At 43.8% G+C, this 21,341-nt stretch overlaps 1 pseudogene; it reads right to left on the bottom strand.

Annotated features, from left to right (window-relative positions):
• Positions 1-695: 695 nt before the first annotated feature.
• On the bottom strand, positions 696-813 carry LOC124709374 (annotated as a pseudogene).
• Positions 814-21,341: the final 20,528 nt, after the last annotated feature.

Genomic DNA, 21,341 nt, shown 5'->3' with positions numbered 1-21,341 from the left:
CATGATCAACAATTTTAAAGTTAATCTCAATCTTTGTAGTTTTAATTACCTTAGTATTTCCTCGGTTTACCTTGAATTCATATTTTGCACTCACTGGACTACTCATTACACTGAACAGGTGGTGTAGTTCTTCACTCTCACTGAGTGAGAGTCATTACTTCTTCGAGATACCGACCGATCAGTGGTGACATAGTTTACATACATGTCTGTCTTATTGTCCCCTCTTCCTTTATCGAATTGTATGTTACCCATCCTTTCCTACAGATTACATCTATTTTTCTGAGAATTTGGAACATTTTGTTGGTGAAAAACTCCTGTGAACTTGTTTTGAGTTCACTCAGCTTTTAATTCCGTTATCAAGCGCAATTGTAGGTTAACGAGCTGCTAGTTGCGTATTAGGTCTACACCTTTACTTCCACCCATTTGCAATCAACGGCAGTAGCAGCAAGTTGTGGTGCACGTGGTGAGTAGTAAGTGTTATACAATATGCTATGCACTCCGTCTTCAGGCCACAAGTGGCCCATTGGGACCATCCGACCGCCGTGTCATCCTCAGATGAGGTTGCGGTTAGTTGGGGCGTGTGGTCAGCACACCGCTCTCCCGGTCGTTATGATGGTTTTCTTTGACCGGAGCCGCTATTATTCGGTCGAGTAGCTCCTCAACTGGCATCACAAGCCTGAGTGCACCCCGAAAAATGGCGACAGCTCATGGCGGCCTGGATGGTCACCCATCCAAGTGCGAGCCACGCCCGACAGTGCTTAACTTCGGTGATCTCACGGGAACCGGTGTATCCACTGCGGCGAGGCCGTTACCAAGTGTTATACAATAAGCTTATGCATTTTTAAAGATAACGCCGTCAAAATATTAGTCTAACTGCGATAGCAACATATAGTGACTCTCGACTGAATGTGTCAACTTTCGAGCCCAGTTCTCGTCGTTTGTAGGAAGTTTTATTTTCCGTCTTAGCATGAAGAATTCTGTGGTTGATGTTAGTAAAATGCGTGATAAGACCTATGGTGGGGCACCTATTAGTAAAAGAATATACAGAGAATGGTTTCAGCGCTTCAACAACGGTAATATAGATGTCAGAGACCAGCATGGCGATGAAAAAGAAAAGGTTTTCGAAGAAACTGAGACCAACATAAACCATCACAGGAGACCATTAACGAAAGCAATTCATGAATTGTAGCTGAGTAGTGAAAGACAGACGACCAAAATACAGCGAGAGACATGAAAAGATGATTTTGCAGCATGGCAGTGCTCGACCCCATGTGGCAAAGAGCCGTCAAAACATACTTGGAAACGTTGAAATGGAAGTCCTATCCCACCTGTCGAAATTATCCAAACATTATATTTGTTGGCGCATACAGAGAAGACAGCAGCAACCAGCCACTTATTACGATGATATCAACTTATTTCAATAACGCTTTTACCAGTTTAGGACCGAAAAGTTCATCTTTAGACGGCTAGTTCACGTTAAGACATATTTTTCATTACACATCTTACGGCGCTGTTTAAACAAATAAATAGCATTGTAAAAAGTGGTTGGCTGCTGTTGTCTTCTCTGCAAGAGTCAACGTATATCATGTATTCAGAACGAACACAGTATACCAATTTTCGGCAGTACAGCATATCCAAATATTGCTCCCTCTGACTATTATCTTTTTCGATCAATGGCACGCAGCCTAGCTGACCAGCATTTCTGGTCATGTTAACAAGTGCAAAGATGGATTGATTCATGCATCTCCCAGTTCTTCCGTGTGCCACTGATCGAAAAAATTGTAGTCAGAACGACCAATGTTTTTATAATTCAGCGGGAGGGGTAGGACTTTCCATTTCAACGCTTGCAAGTACGTTTCGATCGATCTTTGCGACATGGGGTCGAGTACTGTCACGCTACAAAATCACCTTTTCATGTCTTTCGCTGTATTACGGCTGTTTGTCTTTCAGTGCTCGATCAAAACGGAAGTTTCCCGAAAGATTAGAGGAAATAGTGGTCAGCGATGACCAATACTTCGAAACGAAGCATCGAACTAAGAGAGAAAACGGCGGAAGAAAAGTTGTAGATCTAACAGATAACAACAAAAATACTGCATTGCGAGCCTGATGCTCTGAACGTGTTACTTAATGCGATTCAGCGTGGGGTAACGGGAATCACGGACATCAGCATCAGTGTTGAGCAGCTGCAGCTGACCGTCGGGGTCGCAGCTGAGGCAGTACGTGCCTTCTGCCACCGCGGCGCAGCTCCTCGCCGGCCCGAACGAACACCTTGTTTGCGGCGGCGGCGCTTGTGTTTTGTTAGGCGCGCCCTCGGCGCCGCGGCCGTGACTCGAGGGCTCCGCCCGCTGCCCCCCCCCCCCTCCCCTCCCCAACCCGGCAGCCCCTCGTCGCCTTAAAGCAGAAGCACGTCGTTGACCTCACTATTTTCGCCCACTAACGCATCACTCGGTCGCTCGTTCGCTGCCTCCTTAACGCTGAGCGCACTCGCTTGTTATTTCCTGACGTCCCAAGAGAAGGCTCACGTGTGTGTCTGTCGATAGACGAAATCCTCGTTTACTACACACTGATTAACACATTAATTAAGTTAAAAATCAATGAATGATTTAGCTACGTCTCTGGCAAATTTGGAGGTCTGTGGAGGGTACTCTGACAAAACTGTTTATTTCTGTTGTGGATTTCAGTCCGAAGATATAATGCACCACTCCACGAAAGTCTACCTTGAGGAAACTCCTTCAACACCGATCAACTGCTGCGACCTACAATCATTTGAATCTCCTTACTATATTCGCCGCGTGATCACTCCTACAATTCAACCCCCCTGTCCCCCACACAATTTCCGAGTTTTCGGTTCCGTGTTGCCTGAATATACGTCAAACAAACCTATCCTTTCTTTTAATCAAATTGTACAATAAAGTTCTTTTTTCTCCAATTCAAAATATATCCATCTTATTTTCAGCATTCTTCTGTAGCGCAGAATGGCGATATTTCTGAAAACCTGGATTTCTCATGCAATTACATTTTACTTGGACATATCAGAGAAATCACAGAGAATTTCATAAAATCTAAGGGAATTTTGCATTTTTAAGCTACCATTCAAGTTGAACTTAATGAGATTTATAAATCACAAAATTTAAGATATTTAACATCTCAACTGTACGAGCATTGTTCCCTATAAATCATCGATGTTTAAAAACTGTGATTAAACTTCTACTTGTGTCTTGTATATCGCTCAGGTCAGAGGAAGAGGAAAGAAAAGTCATTGTTGTACACTCACCCGCCGTCGCTCATCACTAGTTTATCGGGAGCTTCTTGACGCCATCTTATTCCTCAAGTCTCGAAATCTCAGAGAATTTTTTTTCCAACTTTGAATAGCCCCGCTGATAGCATCACATTTCTGTTTCTATCTTCTCTGAACTATTTATCATCTACGTTTTGTTTTCACACAAGGTGACACTCCAGAAAAATACGTTCACGAGAGACCTCGTAACACTTAGGTATACATTAAATGTTGTGAAATTCCTTTCTTGCTATGTCCCTCTGCATTTCATATTATCTTTACTAGGGCTGTCATCAGTTATTTCGCTCACCAGATAGCAAAACTGATGTACTATCTTCAGTCTGCCATTTCATAATCTTCACTGCTTCATCATCGCTTGATTTAATTCGTTCGCATACCATAACACTTTTTTTACTATTTAGTCGGTTTTAATACGAATTCTCTTCGATTCCACTTATCGAAGAGAGGTAAGGATTTATGTGGAAGCCTTACCGATAAGAAAACACGTTAAAAACTCTTTTCTAATATTTAGATCTTTCCACATCTCCGATTCCGGCAACAGATTTCCTCTGTCACTACTGATAACTTTCTCCAGGTTATTCTCCTTCAGTCGGCTGAAAACTGTTGCTCGATGGACAAACCTTACAATTTCCAGTTAGACACTAGCGTCACCTACTACGTTACCAAAATACAAAGCTTTTCTGGCAGGACAATAGCTACTATTGAAGATACGATCATTTTGAGTACCTACGCAAGTATGTGACGGCCTTGTGTAATATTTGACTAATAGGTCCTAGCACGTTACAATGGACACAGAATGATTCAGAGAAAGTAAAGTAACATCGAGCGTGCTGCAGGAAAGTGTAATTTTCCCAATATACATAAACGACTTATCATACACCATCAGCTACACTACAAGGTTCTTCGCTTCGATAATGTAGCGTACCAGAAAGAAACGACGTTGAACAATCTTTACATATTATAGAACGATTTTAACAATATTTCCACTTTGATGAACGACAGCTCCCTTTAGCTAAATATCAGACAATTTCTATAGCAAGAAGAAATATCGCGATATCACATGATTATAAAATTAGTGGTCAACATCGTATTGTGAAATCGTATAAGTATTCATGGAAACTACTAAAAAGTGGTTTGAAACGGCACAGTCACCTGAATTCAGTATAAGGGAAGGCTAATGGAAGATTCAGATTTTTTGCAAGGGTTCTTGGAAGACGTAACGCTTGTGTAACGAAAATTTCATGCCAGAGCCTAATGTGACCAATTTTAGGGTGCTGATCCAGGAAAGCATGATAACAGACGTCAACCGAAAGAAGAGAAATGAAACTGGGCTTGTGAAATGTCATATAGTTGATAAAAAAAGTGTTCAGGTGTGCTCGTTGAAGGTAAATTAGATTTCTTATTAGAAAGACGACGTAGTTCTCGAGGAATCGTCCTGCGTATACTTAGAGAATCCGTATTTCAAGTATTCCGGGACATGTTCGAAGATGGATATAATTTAGCTTAAGAATATGTTTCAGTTGGGCAGATCATGATGATATTATTTTCAACAACTACGTTTCCTATCTCCCCTATTTGTAGTGGTCTTCAATGTCTTCTTATTCTGATAGTTTTCATTCACAATAGAGAGAAACTGAGACAACATCACCATTACACATAAAGAATGACCCACTTACAATTAATTCAATGTAAATGCAATTTGTAGGTTCGTGAAGTTGCCGAAGTACTCCCAGAATGCCTCATGTTCCTAAACTCCATATTAAAATGTCTCTGCTGAAGAAATATTGTGATTCAATAAATACTGCGGTAGCCCACAGACACTGCAATGTTCTACGCAGCAGCGTCAGGTGCCTAATGCAGATGATAAATTTTCAGCGTCTGGTACCTAATGCAGATGATACATTTTGCGCATGACGTATTTTATGCGTAATATCTTCTGCTGGCATCGGGTGATACCTCAAAGGTTATCTCCATTCACTTGGTCTGTCTACCCATAGCAATTGTTCACCGCTTAGTTTTAGAGCAGCATAAGAGGTGAAAAAGAGTCTTCCTTGATTGCTACCAGTTATTCGGACTTCCGTTTATGGCGAGCTGGGACTGCGTATAAAAGTTATACAGCGGTGACAATAGAACGGAGTTCTTCCGCTGGCAACTTACGTTATTTCTTTGCTCTTCACGTCTCTGGAGCCCCGTTCCCGTAGTGCAGTGACGTTTAGGAACTTGTGATGGTCTCACAACTTCAGTCTGCCTTGGCGTCATAAATAGTTCCTTGGAAAAAGTGACTGTGTCAGTACGTCTCGTCATGTTAATAACCAAAATGGAAATATTTCACTAATATTACAAAATCTGTACGGGAAATACAATTTGTTTATAAATATAGTGGAATTTAGTTTTTTATTATTTCATTGCTTTTAATCACAGTTTGTAGACGTTTCAACGGACTGTGGCAAAAAATGACAGAGATAAGCACTAATTAGGTTTTTTCATACGTAGAGTGGCTGACGTCCTCCTTACGTATCAGCACACTAACTCACGTTAACACTTCCAGGAAGCGTCGAGAAGCCGCCTCACAAACCATAGTAAATCCATCAAAGAGTCTATACATACCGCCCATGCTGAGTGGGCGCCCGTAATATTTAACAAACTAGTTATCAGGCAGGAAATATTATGGCTTAGGATTCCGTAAGTAATTGTTGTAGTACAGGGTTCGGCAAAAAGGCCTACAGTATTTCAGAATGTGGTTACAAAGAAACAAAGAAAGATACAGAGAAAGTACTTTTATTTGTGAACAACAAATGGTATGCCATTTTTCATTAACTGGTTTTAAAAATTATTTCCGGTAAATGGTGTCTTCCCCTGTCCATACACAGACCAAATGTCCATAGTCCTTCGTTTCGTTTCCGGAGGATAGGCAGCCACTTCTTGAGTAACTGCCTCCTTACGTTCTTGCAGGGTTTTGGGGCAAGTTTTGACACTATAGGCTTTAAGGGCCCCCAAAGAAAGAAAATCACAAGGTCAAAAATCGGGTGACCGTAGAGGTCAGGCGATATCTCTTCGCGGAGAGAGAAGATGTCGAGGAAACAACTCTTTCATTATTTCTGCAGAACGCCAATAAGTATGAGCTTTGCCTCCATATTGTTTCAGCCAACTTCTCCCTATTCATTGTCCTCAAACAAACCGGTTTAACTCAGATCTCTGTCATGTGACCGTAGCAATTTGAATTAATCGTTATTGTTACGCCATCTACGTCGAAAAAATTTAATAACGAAACTTGAATAGTTTCTCCATTAGGAACCGAATCACAACGGCCAAGTGGGAACCGAATGTTAAATGCTCGCTGAGCAGTAATGATAGAACTACCATTACGAGTGTACTCCACAACAAACGCATCATGGTCGCCTAGCCAAGCCATTGCACCTGTTGGTAAATGACAGGTTCACCTCGATCCATCGATACCTTCTCCACATCAATAAGCCCACCGCAACACACAGAAGCCTTTCCAAACACGGGAGGTCTCTTTACGGGACCCTGTTGAACCGTGGTACTACTCAATTCCTTAGATAATCAAAATTACAATCTCACCACAGTTATTTAAAGGAAATAGGAAGCCCGGGATCACTAGTGATGGACAAGCTTTTGATCATTTCACAATTTTGATTTGACTCAGAACAGACTTTATTATAAGCTTCAAAAAATGTTCAAATGTGTGTGAAATCTTATGGGACTTAACTGCTAAGGTCATCAGTCCCTACGCTTACACAACCTAACCTAAATTATCCTAAAGACAAACACACACACCCATGCCCGATGGAGGTCTAGAACCACCGCCAGGACCAGCCGCGCAGTTATAAACTTCAATTCGGACATTTGCCCTCTTACTGCTGCAATATCCAAATCTTCACTTTAACTGAATTACATAAATACGAATAACAATCATATTTATCGTCCGCAACCAAAATCATAGATAGTGGGCCTGGTTAAATAATCAATCATAAACAATCGCTCTTGTTTAACCATATCTCAAAAGACTAGTAACACTATACACTTCCAACCAAAGTTAAACAGCCACATAATACCACAACTTCATTAACAAAGATTTTAAAGCTTAATAAAACTGAACTGCCCACACAAAGGTCCACAGTGAAACACGCTTGTACTAAAAATGCTAAATGGGCCAACCAAGATCGCAAAATTGGCACACACGAAAAATAAAAAGTTGCACATTCATTATAGATTCAAAAATGATTAATACAAGTGTTAAATAAGAATAGCTAGTAATAACTCAACCAGTAAAATGACTTACAGAAACGCTAATATTAACAAAGTGGGCTCACTTAACTCACGGACATAATGACTCAGAATGACTCGCAAATTGCACTTAACTTTAGAGAACAGCGTTAAAGTCCACAGCAGTATTTGGAAGCAATAACGCTGCGGCCGGCAGGCAATTCGAGCGTTCACTCCCCACGGCTTCTGCACAGGCTCGCTAGCAGGCGGTACATATTTATTATAGTCCGACCGGCCTCACAATGAGCGGTCCTGACAAGAATCCATAAACCCATCGACGCCAGGAAACGAGCAGACTTAACAAATGGCCTGCAGCACAAATAGATTACAATGAAAACAAGGTCAAATCACAGCTACACTGCAATATATATTAAGCATACTCCCAAATTCTTATGGCGCAATACCCGTCTCCCAGCAAATTAGCAGGAAACCTAGAGATCACTTCCAGCTGCCTTAAGGCACTTTCAACATTAAATAAACATACCGAATCCTGCCGTGACAAATGATGAAATCTCTTAACTCTACGACTGCCGGGCGCGTACACAACCGCAACCAGTCCCAAAGCGGTCAATTTGTCCTAAAACAGGTTAAAATTTGCATGAAAACCACATAAATCACACACTCCATAGATGATGCGAAACGAAATGAGGAACAAGAGCCTCCTTAAAATAGCCACTGTGGAACCAAGTTCAGAACTATCTCCATCAGCTACCCACGCCACAATAAGTTTCAACAATCTTCTTAGTTAAATACAGAACAAAGGTCATACCTAACTTGGAGCTTGCATATTACGAGCTGGGAAGCTGTTCGACGTGAGACCACGAGCCCACCACAATTTCGCACGTCAAGGCGCCCAATGATAGGCACCGTACATACGGCGCTTCAAAAGACAAGGGCGGCGAGCACGGCGAGGCCCATGCACCACCGTTAGGGACGCAGGCTTGTTTTCAACACAAGGTGGCTCGTTGAACTTCGACCGGAGACTCTCTCGTCACACGTTTACCCGGAAAACCGCCGGGGGGAGCAGTCAAAGGCAGCAAGACAGCCGAATATTGATATCAGCGATACAAGTTGAACGCCCTACCGCCAGTCGTCATGGCACACCTTGTAACTGCATCTTTTTACCGACTGAGATAATGAATCGCTGCTACACTCAAACATCACACATTTTGGTTGAAATGTGGCAGACGTTATCTTTACATTTAGATAAATTAAAATATTTTATAAAAATTTCGTTACGAACATTGGCATGTATCATATATCATGACCGTGTACTACTCCTTTAATGATCTAAAGAATTCCCTAAAGGAGAGAACCTAATTACTTAAAAAAGAAAATTGCATAAATATATATCTTAGGAGTATTAAGCGAATGACAAAAGCTTTCATTTTACATGCTGTTCCAAGGATTAATCGTAGGTGTCGGTTTGTAGGGACTGCAGCAATTTGGGGAGATTCCTTTTACAAGTGATCTCCCAGAAGGAGCATCTATATCAGACTGAAGGCAGGATCGTTGTGCAGTAGTGGTCTGGCCTGGTCCTCACTTTCAGATGCGGAATGGACAGCTGTAGGTATAACTGGTGAAACAGGTGCATGATGCTGTTGCGTTTTTCCTGAACATAGTATTTGAAGAGGAGGTTCCGGTCCAGTATGTCTCCCAGGCATTTAACCTGATATGTTCAACGGAATGCGGTGTGGTACAGTTTGAGAGTTCGACCCGACCACGCGTAAACGTAAAGTCCAGCATTTTCTCTGCATTCAGGGTAACGTTGTTTATTGCTCCCCATCATTCGAAAAGAGTAAACCGACGTTCGAAGCGCCACATTGCTGCTTCGACTCTGTGAATGTTGCTAAGGACGGCCTTATCGTCCGCGAATTGCACGACTTGTGAACGTAACGGCAGGTCACTTACATGCAAGACGAATAGAATCAGGGACAGAATAGAGCTTTGATGGGTGCCCTCCGGTATTTGGTGAATGCTGGACCGCTGACCGTTATTCGCAGAAAGCAGCGCCTGTCTGGAAGATAAATGTCAACAACGCTCGTGCAGTAGTCAGGAACGGCGAGGATGCCATGTAGTTTGGTGAGCAGCTTATTTGTCCATATTCGAGCATATGCCTTCTCAACATCGAGAAAGGTCGCCACTGTATTTATCGCATTGTTCACATTTTATGCTATATGCTCTGTAACATTAGCTTCTAGTCGTTCTTCCAAGAGACACAGCTAATTCCTCGTGGGTTGGAATTGCGCGAATTCCGCACGAAGTTGTAACACTTAAAGTAGTAAAGGAGTTTTGCTATTTGGGGAGCAAAATAACTGATGATGGTCGAAGTAGAGAGGATATAAAATGTAGACTGGCAATTGCAAGGAAAGCGCTTCTGAAGGAGAGAAATTTGTTAACATCGAGTATAGATTTAAGTGTCAGGAAGTCGTTTCTGAAAGTATTTGTGTGGAGCGTAGCCATGTATGGAAGTGAAACATGGACGATAACTAGTTTGGACAAGAAGAGAATAGAAGCTTCCGAAATGTGGTGCTACAGAAGAATGCTGAAGATTAGATGGGTAGATCATATAACTAATGAGGAGGTATTGAATAGGATTGGGAAGAAGAGAAGTTTGTGGCACAACTTGACTAGAAGAAGGAATCGGTTGGTAGGACGTGTTCTGAGGCATCAAGGGATCACCAATTTAGTATTGGAAGGCAGCGTGGAGGGCAAAAATCGTGGAGGGAGACCAAGAGATGAATACACTAAACAGATTCAGAAGGATGTAGGTTGCAGTAGGTACTGGGAGATGAAGAAGCTTGCACAGGATAGAGTAGCATGGAGAGCTGCATCAAACCAGTCTCAGGACTGAAGACCCCAACAATAACAACTCTGTAACCCAGAGGAGCTGGAGTTTGACCGACAGGAGTGTCTGGAAAGCGAACTGGTCTGGGTGTATCACATTCCCTGTGGTGAAGGGTGGGTGAAATCGTTGGAGTATGATCCTTTCCAGTACTTTGGATAGTGTTGGCAGAAGGGTGACGGTCCAATAGTTTTGCAGTTGATGGTGGTTCCTCCCCGGCTTTTAGTGGTACTATGCAAGCCATCTTCCAGTAGGATATGACGTATTCTAGTGGGTGACAACTGTTAAAAATGCGGGTTATCAATACATGTGGTTATAACATCAACTTCTTCCATTGTTCTTTCGTTATACCGCGTCGTCCGGCACCTGGTTGTCGAGACGTCGTAGCATCGAGCGGACCTCCTTCAGTGTCGTTAGTAAGGATTCGCCCGTCGTGCTATCCGTCGGATGTCTTCTGGCTGGCGTCGTAATCTCACCTCCACCTCTTCGGCGGTATCTCCATGTGCTAGGGCATTTTGTACCACATATGAATTGGTTGAATAGGTCGAATTATGGGCCTGCTAATATCTGAAGCGCCACCTTCGCTGATCTTCGTTTTCGGAGGTCCCAGGCCAGGCTCCATTCATTCCGAGTTTGTAAGGTGACGTCAGCTAATTTATCTTCCTCCTTTCCTGTCTGTTGAGAGAAAACATTACTACTAAGGCACACCTGAGACTGGATTAATTCATGGTCTGTTGAACCAGTAGGTGTAGATGTTCCAGCGCCTCTGTGATTATACTGACCACCAGTCTTCAATTGGACGTCAGATCGTCAATGGTTTGAAGGAGCAGATCGAGTCCTAGATTTTTCACGATAGTTGTGTCCAACACTTCGGCCCTGTAGGCTGGATTGTCTGGGTTGTGAGTTGGGTTGTCCGGTCCTAGTGTGATGGCTTCTTGCCGTTCTTCCAAGCCACACAGCTCCTGGGTTGGAAATGCGTGAATTCCACAACGGGTGGGGATGTTAACTGCAGTTGCTTTCAGAGATGTAAACTTCGGCAGCCCGAGAGGAACGTATGTCATCGATCGCTTAATGTATATGGTCGTGCCGCTCCTTCGGCCATGTGTTCTGTCCGTCCTGTAGCACACAATGCTGCGTAAGCTGAAAGGTTGGCTGGGGCGCAGGCGCATTTCCGTCAGGAATAGAATGTCGGTCTTGAAATGCATGAGGAAATCCTCGAGTTGAATATACAAAATGAAAGATTATCCTGCCTAGTTGGTCTACGGGCCATTATTGTGGGCGAACTTCTTTGTGACTCCATCTTCTGAGTAGTATTGATAAGATGTCGGGTCCTTCATTACATTTTCGTAAGGTCTCATGAATGACGGTAAAAATGTTCTTCTGGCAGAAAGTCACTAAAATTTCTGTTATGCTCGTGTCCGTCTTCATAACTTCCGAGAACTCAAACGGTGAATGTATGTTCATTCTATTCGCACTAGGCTGTTGACTTCAGGTGCCAACTGAAGAGCGGCAGGCGGTCGTGCACTATGTTGTTCTCCGACGTACAGACGGAAATTCTATATGATTGAAAACATTCAGGTGAGAGTGGGTGGCAACCGGTCGTGGGTGGCTGCTTGGCCCTGTACAGTATAAACCCACAGTGCCTCCTGGGATCTAGAGCAACCTCTCCATGTAGCAGAAGGTTCGCCTTAACAATTTACACATTTTTGCCTTTTGATTTGGTTGGAGGGGTGGTGGTCCATGTGCTTTACACCCTGAGGTGGCAGGTTGAAATAATTAGTGTTAGGGAAGAAACATTGATGTCTTCTGCATTCTGGAGGCCCCTCTTTTAATAGATTTTTTCAGTTACCACTCTGGTGTTGAGAAGATGTTTGGCGTGATATACTGACTGGATGGCTGGGCCTGCCAACAGAGTCAAACAGTAGACTGGCTGTGGTATTAACTTGTTAGTTTCCTCGTCTCTCGATATTAATTGGTCGACTGAGGCTTGTTGGAAACGACTGTTGCACACAGCTAGAGCTATTTCGTCTTCTGTGATTTCCGCGCGAAGGTACGTGATGACTATGAAAGACTTGTCGGCGGGCGATTGGTGTCTAAAAAACGGATTTTTTGAAGCGTGGAAGAACTGCAGGTCCATCGTCTGGTCAGGCAATGTTGAGAAGTGGTACTTGGTTGCAGTTCCGTCATAAATTGACCGTATGAGTCCTTCAAAATGTTTCTACAGTGCCCTGTTCAGGAGTAGGTGTTGTCCTGAATATTGGGTGGGAACAGATGGTACCCTCGCTGATGGTATTGGACGGTTTTGCATCGTTGTTGGCCTCAGTTGTTGCTCGTTCTAGTTGTGCTTTGTTCTCTTGATACCTCCATCTGGTCGTCGTCAGTGCGAGTATTTTGTTTTTAGGTGGACACGTGTAATTTTAAATTGTCTTCCGCTTCATGCGTGTTTTTGCGTTTTATTTCTGGTCTATGATCTACAACACGTTGAAACTGTTGGTCTTCTCCTGATTGGGTGGTTGAGCATCGTCGTTGACCGACATGTACGGTAGGTCTGAATCTGACGATCTTGGTAGCTCTGGCGATTCCGCTACATTAGGTGCGGTGTCCTCTCCGCTATCAGTGGTAGGTGATATCATTTTCCATTTGCCTGAGAGTCCTTCAGCACCTTCGTCGCAGAGTCTGCTGTCCTGGGCGGTGATACGGTTGCGTACTACTGTCGACAGCGGGTAAATTGTCTGGGAAGGAAGAGTCTGTGATTCTAATCTAACGATACTGTTTGATTCTGCCTGCCGGGTTCCCGAAAGTGTCCTTTGTCTGAGAACGTGATGGCTGACCTGCCTGAGGTGGGAGCTTGTCAATCCATTGTCCTCTGTGCAAGCTGCTCCTGCGTGAGCTGTCTCCGTTGCCCGGTTCATCAAAGCTGTTGTGCCTCCGCGGTTGCAGGGTCGTCCTAAGTGAAGTGGCCAAGGATCGCAGGTGCATCGTGTGAAGCCATGCAAAACAGGCTGAAGTTGCTCGATCGCTGTCCGGTATGGTTGTCCCACCTGCGCTCTCCTCGGCCACTTCACTTAAGACGACCCTGCAACCGACTGCCTAATGTTTTCTGTACACTCGTTAGTGCCCCACGAAGTGGACTACTCCTGTCATTATGGACTACTTGCTTTGCGCCCAAGTGGCTGCATTTCAATACTTGAGCTGCTTTCCGGGGCGAAAGGAACATTAATGGCTTGCTTGTGCCACACGTACCTGGAGGTACTAACCAGTCCTGAGCACACTCAATAACTGTTGCTATTAATCTGCAATGAAATGGATATTGGTGTAATGTTGTTCAGTACGCCATCCCCTGTCATCAACAGAAATATCTGGTCTTATAACCCTTGTACACTGCATATATACAGGGTATGACAAAACAATAAAGAGAGACTTGTAATGGTTTTAGAGGGTGTTGTGAGGAAGAAATTGACGATGGGAACGTGTGTCCTGAAACGTCATCCAACGACGCTACAGAAGTTATACTGCCGACACCTGCCGCTAGGCCATCACAACGACAGGAAACGTGGTTTTATACACTCCTATATACCTAAAACCATGGACATTTTAGAGCATTGTAGGAGAAAAATAAACTACAGATGGAAATCTGATACCGAGACAGTCATTCATAAAGGCATTGATAGGAGACAATATTTGCCTATGCTGCAGCTAACTCCATCTTTTCCACTGGCGGACGTGGTAATCAGTTGCAATCATTGAGTAACAAAGAACATTGCGAGACGTTCGGTATACGGTCCGTCAGCGCGTGAAGTCGCGATTGCTTCTGCAGGCGCCGGTGCCTATAATTTCGACGGTTACGTCGTTGGATGACGTTACCAGATTCGGGCTTCTGTTCTCAGTTTGTTCCTCGCGACATCCTCCACAGACCCTGGAAATCTGTCGATATCGTTTTGTAATACAGGGTTATCCTAAATGACGGACCCATTTTCAAACATTCGTATGTATTCAAGAACAAATCCGAAACGATCAAGCTTCATGCCAATGAAAAGAGGAAGATTCAAAGTTTCCGGCGGGCGGCGGCGGGCAGGCGGTGCACTGAATGCTTTCTTAGAAAACTATTTTGAACAATTTGTTCATGAGCTCACTCGAAGCGTAAATGGTTGCGAAAGCATACTTGACCTCTTAGCAACAAATAATTCTGGAGAAACAGTGAGTATAGTGACGAATACAGGGATTAGCGATCACAGGGCAGTTGCTGCTAGGTCGAGCCGGCCATTGTGACTGAGCGGTTCTAGGCGCTCCAGTCCAGAGCCGCACTGCTGCTACGGTAGCAGGTTCGAATCCTGCCTCGGGCATGGATGTGTGTGATGTCCTTAGGCTAGTTAGGTTGAAGTCGTTCTAAGTCTAGGGGACTGACGTCCGCAGATGTTAAGTCCCATAGTGCTCAGAGCCATCTGATCCATTTTGCTAGGCTGAATACCGCAAATCCTACATACATAAAAAATAAACTCAAATTATATCTCTTTAAAAAAGCTAATAAAATGCTCTTAACACCTTTTTAAGAGACAGTCTGCACTCCTTCCGTTCTGATCATGTAAGCGTAGAAAAGTTGCGGAATGATTTCAAAGAGATACTATCGACAGCAATTGAGAGATATATACATCATGCCAAATTTAAAAGAACGCAAAATCCCCAAGACTGGCAAAGTTTGTAGAAGTTCGAAATATAGTGCGTACTTCAATGCGTGATGCTTTCATTAATTTCCACAACGAAACTCTGTCTCGGAATATGGCAGAACACCAAAATACATTCCGGTCATACATAAAGCATACCAGTGGCAAGACGCAATCAATATCTTCACTGCGCGATAACAACGGTGAAGTCACTGATGACGGTGCCAAAAAAGCAGAGTTATTAAACACGGTTTTCCGAAACTCCTTCACCAAAGAAACCGCAGCAAATATTCCAGAATTCCAATCAAGAACAAGTGCAAGATGAGGAACATAGAAGTAGAAATCCTCGGAGTAACGAAGCAGGCCGGCAGGGGTGGCCGAGCGGTTCTGGGCGCTACAGTCTAAAACCACGCGACAGCTACGGTCGCAGGTTCGAATCCTCCCTCGGGCATGGATGTGTGTGATGTCCTTAGGTTAATTAGGTTTAAGTAGTTCTAAGTTCTAGGGGACTGATGACCTCAAAGTCCCATAGCCATTTAAAACATTTTTAACGAAGCAGCTTAAATCAATAAAGGTAAGGCCTTTGGTCCAGATTGTATACCAGTCAGGTTCGTCTCAGAGTATGCTGATAAAATAGCTCCATATTTAGCAGTTATATACAACCACTCGCTTACAGAGAGATCCCTACCCAAAGACTGGAAAATTGCTCAAGTCACACGAATACCCAAAAAGGGAAGTATGAGTTATCCGCTGAATTACAGGCCTATATCACTAACGTCAATTTCCAGTAGGGTTTTGGAACATACACTGTATTCGAACATTATAAAGTACCTCGAAGAAAACGATTTATTGACACGTACTCAGCATGGATTCAGAAAATATCGTTCTTCAGAAACACAACTGGCTCTTTATACTCATGAAGTAATAAGTACTATCGACAGGGGATGTCAAATTGATTCCATATTTTTAGATTTCCAGAAGGTACTAAAAGAAATCCGCTAAATTTCGTTTGCGCGATAAGTCACACAAATCTGAAGGCTGCAAATTCAACTAAATAATTAGGGATTACAATTACAAATACCCTAAATTGGAACGATCACGTAGATAATGCTGAGGGTAGAGCCAACCGAAGGGTGCGATTCATAGGCAGAACACTCAGTAGGTGCAACAGGTCTGCTAATGAAACTGCTTACACTACGCTTGTCCGCCCTATCCTGGAGTATTGCTGTGTTGTGTGGGATCCGCATCAGATGAGACTGGCGGATGACGTCGAAAAAGTACAAAGAAGGGCAGCTCGTTTTGTATTATCACGAAGTAGAGGAGATAGTGCCACATACATGATGCGTGCATTGGGGTGCCAATCATTTAAACAAAGCCGTTTTTCGTTGCGACGGGATCTTCTCATGAAATTTGAATCACGAATTTTCTCCTGCGATTGAGAAAACAATCATTTAGCACCCACCTACATAGCGAGAAAAGATCATCAGGATAAAATAAGGGAAATCAAGGCTCGCACAGAAAAATTTAATTTCTCGTCTTTCCCGTGCGCCGTTTGAGAGGGGATCGGTAGAGACACAACTTTCAGGTGGTTCATTGAACTCTCTGCCAGGCACTTAATTCAGAATAGCAGAGTAGTCACGTAGATGTAGTACATGATATAATCAGCAATGTCTAGTTTATTGCCGATGACATAGGTAAATCAGGACAACATGGTCAGCAGTGGCGCCTCCTGGCTAGCTCCCGAGTGCTCAACCCCAAATTCCGAAGTTCACAACTGCCCATTACGCAAGGGTATATTTTCGTTTCGGCAGAATTTGAAATGAAAAGCCCGAGCTCGATAATCAAAAATCATTTTGGTTCGGCCAATAATCTCACACCGTAGGACCAGGTTGACGGATAAATTCATTGCAACAAGAAAATTAACAACCCACGTAAAGTTCAGTATGTGAAACGTGCCCCGGAACCCCCTGACCAGAGGTAACTATTGCCCACTATCCAGACGACATCTCTGAGACAGGGAGCGCAAAGGAGGCAGTCTACACAAGTTACAAAATTTGAGGTACCGATTATAATACAGTAATGAAATCGAGCTTGAGGAGTCCATAAGAGCGAGTACAGGCTCACTATTGAAGTGCGCACACACGTAGAGGAAGAATCACATGTCACACTACTCTAATGTGGGTGCAGCGCTTAACCGGATACCGGACATATTTTCTTGCCGGTGGGGTCAAGCGTTCGGACACGGACGCCGCTTCACACGAGATGACCGCACAAAATGCCTGCTATCCCCACACCTGAAACAAACATTGGGTTTAACTCCCCCTAACGCAAGGCCTGCGGCCATAAGTTGACTCCCCTCGAATGAAACAGCTAAGCGACTGCCCGCCTCCCGTTGCTCATCGGTAGTCAACCCCTCCATTTCGGCAACCAAAGTATGTAATTCCAAAAAGGTAGTAATTTTCCCAGAAAAGGTGACAGGTAATCCATCCTCGGGTTTCAGGCCTTCTAATACAGTCCTGACTATATCACCTTTTACTACATTCAACTCCAAGGCTACTACCGCAGTGTGGATCTTATCAGTGTACTTACAAGGGAACCTCCACATCGCACCCCCCTCACATTTAGTTATAAGTTGGCACAGTGAATTGGCCTTGAAAAACTGAAAACAGATCAATCGAGAAAACAGGAAGAAGTTGTGTGGAACTATGAAAAAGTAAGCAAAATATACAAACTGAGTAGTCCATGTGCAAGATAGGCAACATCAAGAACTATGTGAGCCAAGGAACGCCGTGGTTCCGTGGTTAGCGTGAGCAGCTGCGAAACGAGAGATCCTTGGTTCAAGTCTTCCCTCGAGTGAAAATTTTACTTTATTTATTTTCGCAAAGTTATGATCTGTTCGTTCGTTCATTGACGTCTCTGTTCACTGTAATAAGTTTAGTGTCTGTGCTTTGCGACCGCACCGCAAAAGCGTGCGACCATGCGATCAGTAGACGCGATGGGGAGGTCCCCTTGTTAGGTAAGCTCTCGCGCTTTTGTTGCACACACCAGAAATGCTTGCGCCCCAACTCATGTTTAATCCGGAGTAACTACTTTAATTGAATAATGCACTGTTTCAAACTACGAAGTAAACCCACCGTCGGTATAACCTCACAAAAACAATGCATTAAATTAAAACCGAAATGACAACCACAACATGAATTCCACTACTGCAACCTGCTCAACAGAAAGCTCGTTAATCTCCTGTATAAAGTGCAAAATGGGATCAGGTAACCTAGGAAAGGCATTAGAGGAGATTATATTTATTCCTGCTCGGTCTCCTGAGGCCGCGAATTATCAAATACTACCACCTCCTCAGTTACAAGCACTAGCTTATCTAATGAGAGAATACTCAAATATACCTGTTAATCCTTGAGCCACATAGAACCCTCGCTGAGCGCAAAACCGAAATCGACAATGCAACTGGGATTCAGATCCCAGGGTTTCTCTAAGGCGCTACGAACAGCCAGCTCAGGTAGGGCATCCTCGCCCGACTGCTGACGAATTCCCAGCAGATGATCCTTCCTGAGATCGCCTATCTCTGCGCATGGTCTGGACTCTATACTGATCTGGCCCCCATACTGACGATTGTTATCTGGACAATAGTGCACAAATAACCAAAAAGACGAGACGGTCAACCCAAGTAACGGAGTAACTGAGAATGATGCTGCAACAGGGGCTTCTCAGAAAAAAACCGCGTTCTGGATCACCAGTTGGAAGGTGGATTTCGGATGGAAACTTAGCATTAGGTCACGGTAAGGATCATATAGTTGCTTCAGCATTCATTGCCCTTTAAATACAATTTCCTGTACTGACTTGTTGAAAGGTTCCAGCAGGTGCCACAATTTGAAAAGTAATAAACGGTAATTAAGCAGACAACTCATATGACCCTACCCTGTACAAGAGTTTAAGTACAAAATATTGTAAGGGTTCCCAAATTTAAAAAACATAGTGAAACAGTTACTAAGCAGACAGCTAACATGGCTTCTTAGTAGTCACCAGTTCAACAAAAATATTCTAACAGCTGTAGAAATTTTTAAAATAACAAAACAGTTATTAACCGGGAGGTGAAGCAGCTACTGTGTACCAGCTCAAGCCACAATTGTGTTTCAAGAAGACCGCTATACCTGAGTACCAGCAGTTTAAACCCAATTAAAGAAAAAATTAGAAACCAAGAAACGTGTGTGAAATTACTTCTTTTTAAAACGCTAGGGCGCCGTATTTGGTTCCATAGTTCTACATCTACATTGATACTCCGCAAGCCACCCAACGGTGTGTGGCGGAAGGCACTTTACGTGCCACTGTTATTACCTCCCTTTCCTGTTCCAGTCGCGTATGGTTCGCGGGAAGAACGACTGTCTGAAAGCCTCCGTGCGCGCTCTACTCTCTCTAATTTTACATTCGTGATCTCCTCGGGAGGTATAAGAGGGGGAAGCAATATATTCGATACCTCATCCAGAAACGCACCCTCTCGAAACCTGGCGAGCAAGCTACACCGCGATGCAGAGCGCCTCTCTTGCAGAGTCTGCCACTTGAGTTTGCTAAACATCTCCGTAACGCTATCACGGTTACCAAATAACCCTGTGACGAAACGCGCCGCTCTTCTTTGGATCTTCTCTATCTCCTCCGTCAGACCGATCTGGTACGGATTCCACACTGATGAGCAATACTCAAGTATAGGTCGAACGAGTGTTTTGTAAGCCACCTCCTTTGTTGATGGACTACATTTTCTAAGCACTCTCCCAATGAATCTCAAAATGGTACCCGCCTTACCAACAATTAATTTTATATGATCATTCCACTTCAAATCGTTCCGCACGCATACTCCCAGATATTTTACAGAAGTAACTGCTATCAGTGTTTGTTCCGCTATCATATAATCATACAATAAAGGATCCTTCTTTCTATGTATTCGCAATTCATTACATTTGTCTATGTTAAGGGTCAGTTGCCACTCCCTGCACCAAGTGCCTATCCGCTGCAGATCTTCCTGCATTTCGCTACAATTTTCTAATGCTGCAACTTCTCTGTATAGTACAGCATCATCCGCGAAAAGCCGCATGGAACTTCCGACACTATCTACTAGGTCATTTATATATATTGTGAAAAGCAATGGTCCCATAACACTCCCCTGTGGCACGCCAGAGGTTACTTTAACGTCTGTAGACGTCTCTCCATTGATAACAACATGCTGTGTTCTGTTTGCTAAGAACTCTTCAATCCAGCCACACAGCTGGTCTGATATTCCGTAGGCTCTTACTTTGTTTATCAGGCGACAGTGCGGAACTGTATCGAACGCCTTCCGGAAGTCAAGAAAAATAGCATCTACCTGGGAGCCTGTATCTAATATTTTCTGGGTCTCATGAACAAATAAAGCGAGTTGGGTCTCACACGATCGCTGTTTCCGGAATCCATGTTGATTCCTACATTGTAGATTCTGGGTTTCCAGAAATGACATGATACGCGAGCAAAAAACATGTTCTAAAATTCTACAAGAGATCGACGTCAGAGATATAGGTCTATAGATTTGCGCATCTGCTCGACGACCCTTCTTGAAGACTGGGACTACCTGTGCTCTTTTCCAATCATTTGGAACCCTCCGTTCCTCTAGAGACTTGCGGTACACGGCTGTTAGAAGGGGGCAAGTTCTTTCGCGTACTCTGTGTAGAATCGAATTGGTATCCCATCAGGTCCAGTGGACTTTCCTCTATTGAGTGATTCCAGTTGCTTTTCTATTCCTAGTTGTATGTCCAAACCGCCTCTACAGTCAGATGAATGTACCATACCCCCTAGTGGCAGACACTGGTCTGGTCTCCGGAACAGGCGATCGCAGTCGATGCAAACCAGGCTCATGACCCTTCCCTGAAGCAACTGATCGTGTCCACAGACGCCAGTATGTGAACTCACTAGCTCACTCTGCCGAGACACGCCTCAGACTTCGGCAAGGGAATCATCTCCGAAGGCAGCGTTTCACCTTCGCGCCAGGCCTCGATGACTCAAACTCCGTTGCACCTCTCCTGCCTCTTTCCGCGAGTGTGCACCTATGGCGCCACCAGAAGTACTCCGCACTATCGAGGCAACGATGCCGAACCGGAGCAGAAATAAATAAGGGACACAGCCGCCACGGCTCAGTATCAACGTCCAGTACGTTAAATCTGTTTTGATAAAGGCGCTACATGTGACCTTATTACATAGGCTGAGATCTATTCTGTCA

Source organism: Schistocerca piceifrons, chromosome 7, assembly GCF_021461385.2.
Source record: "Schistocerca piceifrons isolate TAMUIC-IGC-003096 chromosome 7, iqSchPice1.1, whole genome shotgun sequence".
NCBI classification, from domain to species: domain Eukaryota; kingdom Metazoa; phylum Arthropoda; class Insecta; order Orthoptera; family Acrididae; genus Schistocerca; species Schistocerca piceifrons.
Note: the sequence above shows the minus strand (reverse complement) of the source record. Positions and strands in the feature narration are given on the sequence as shown.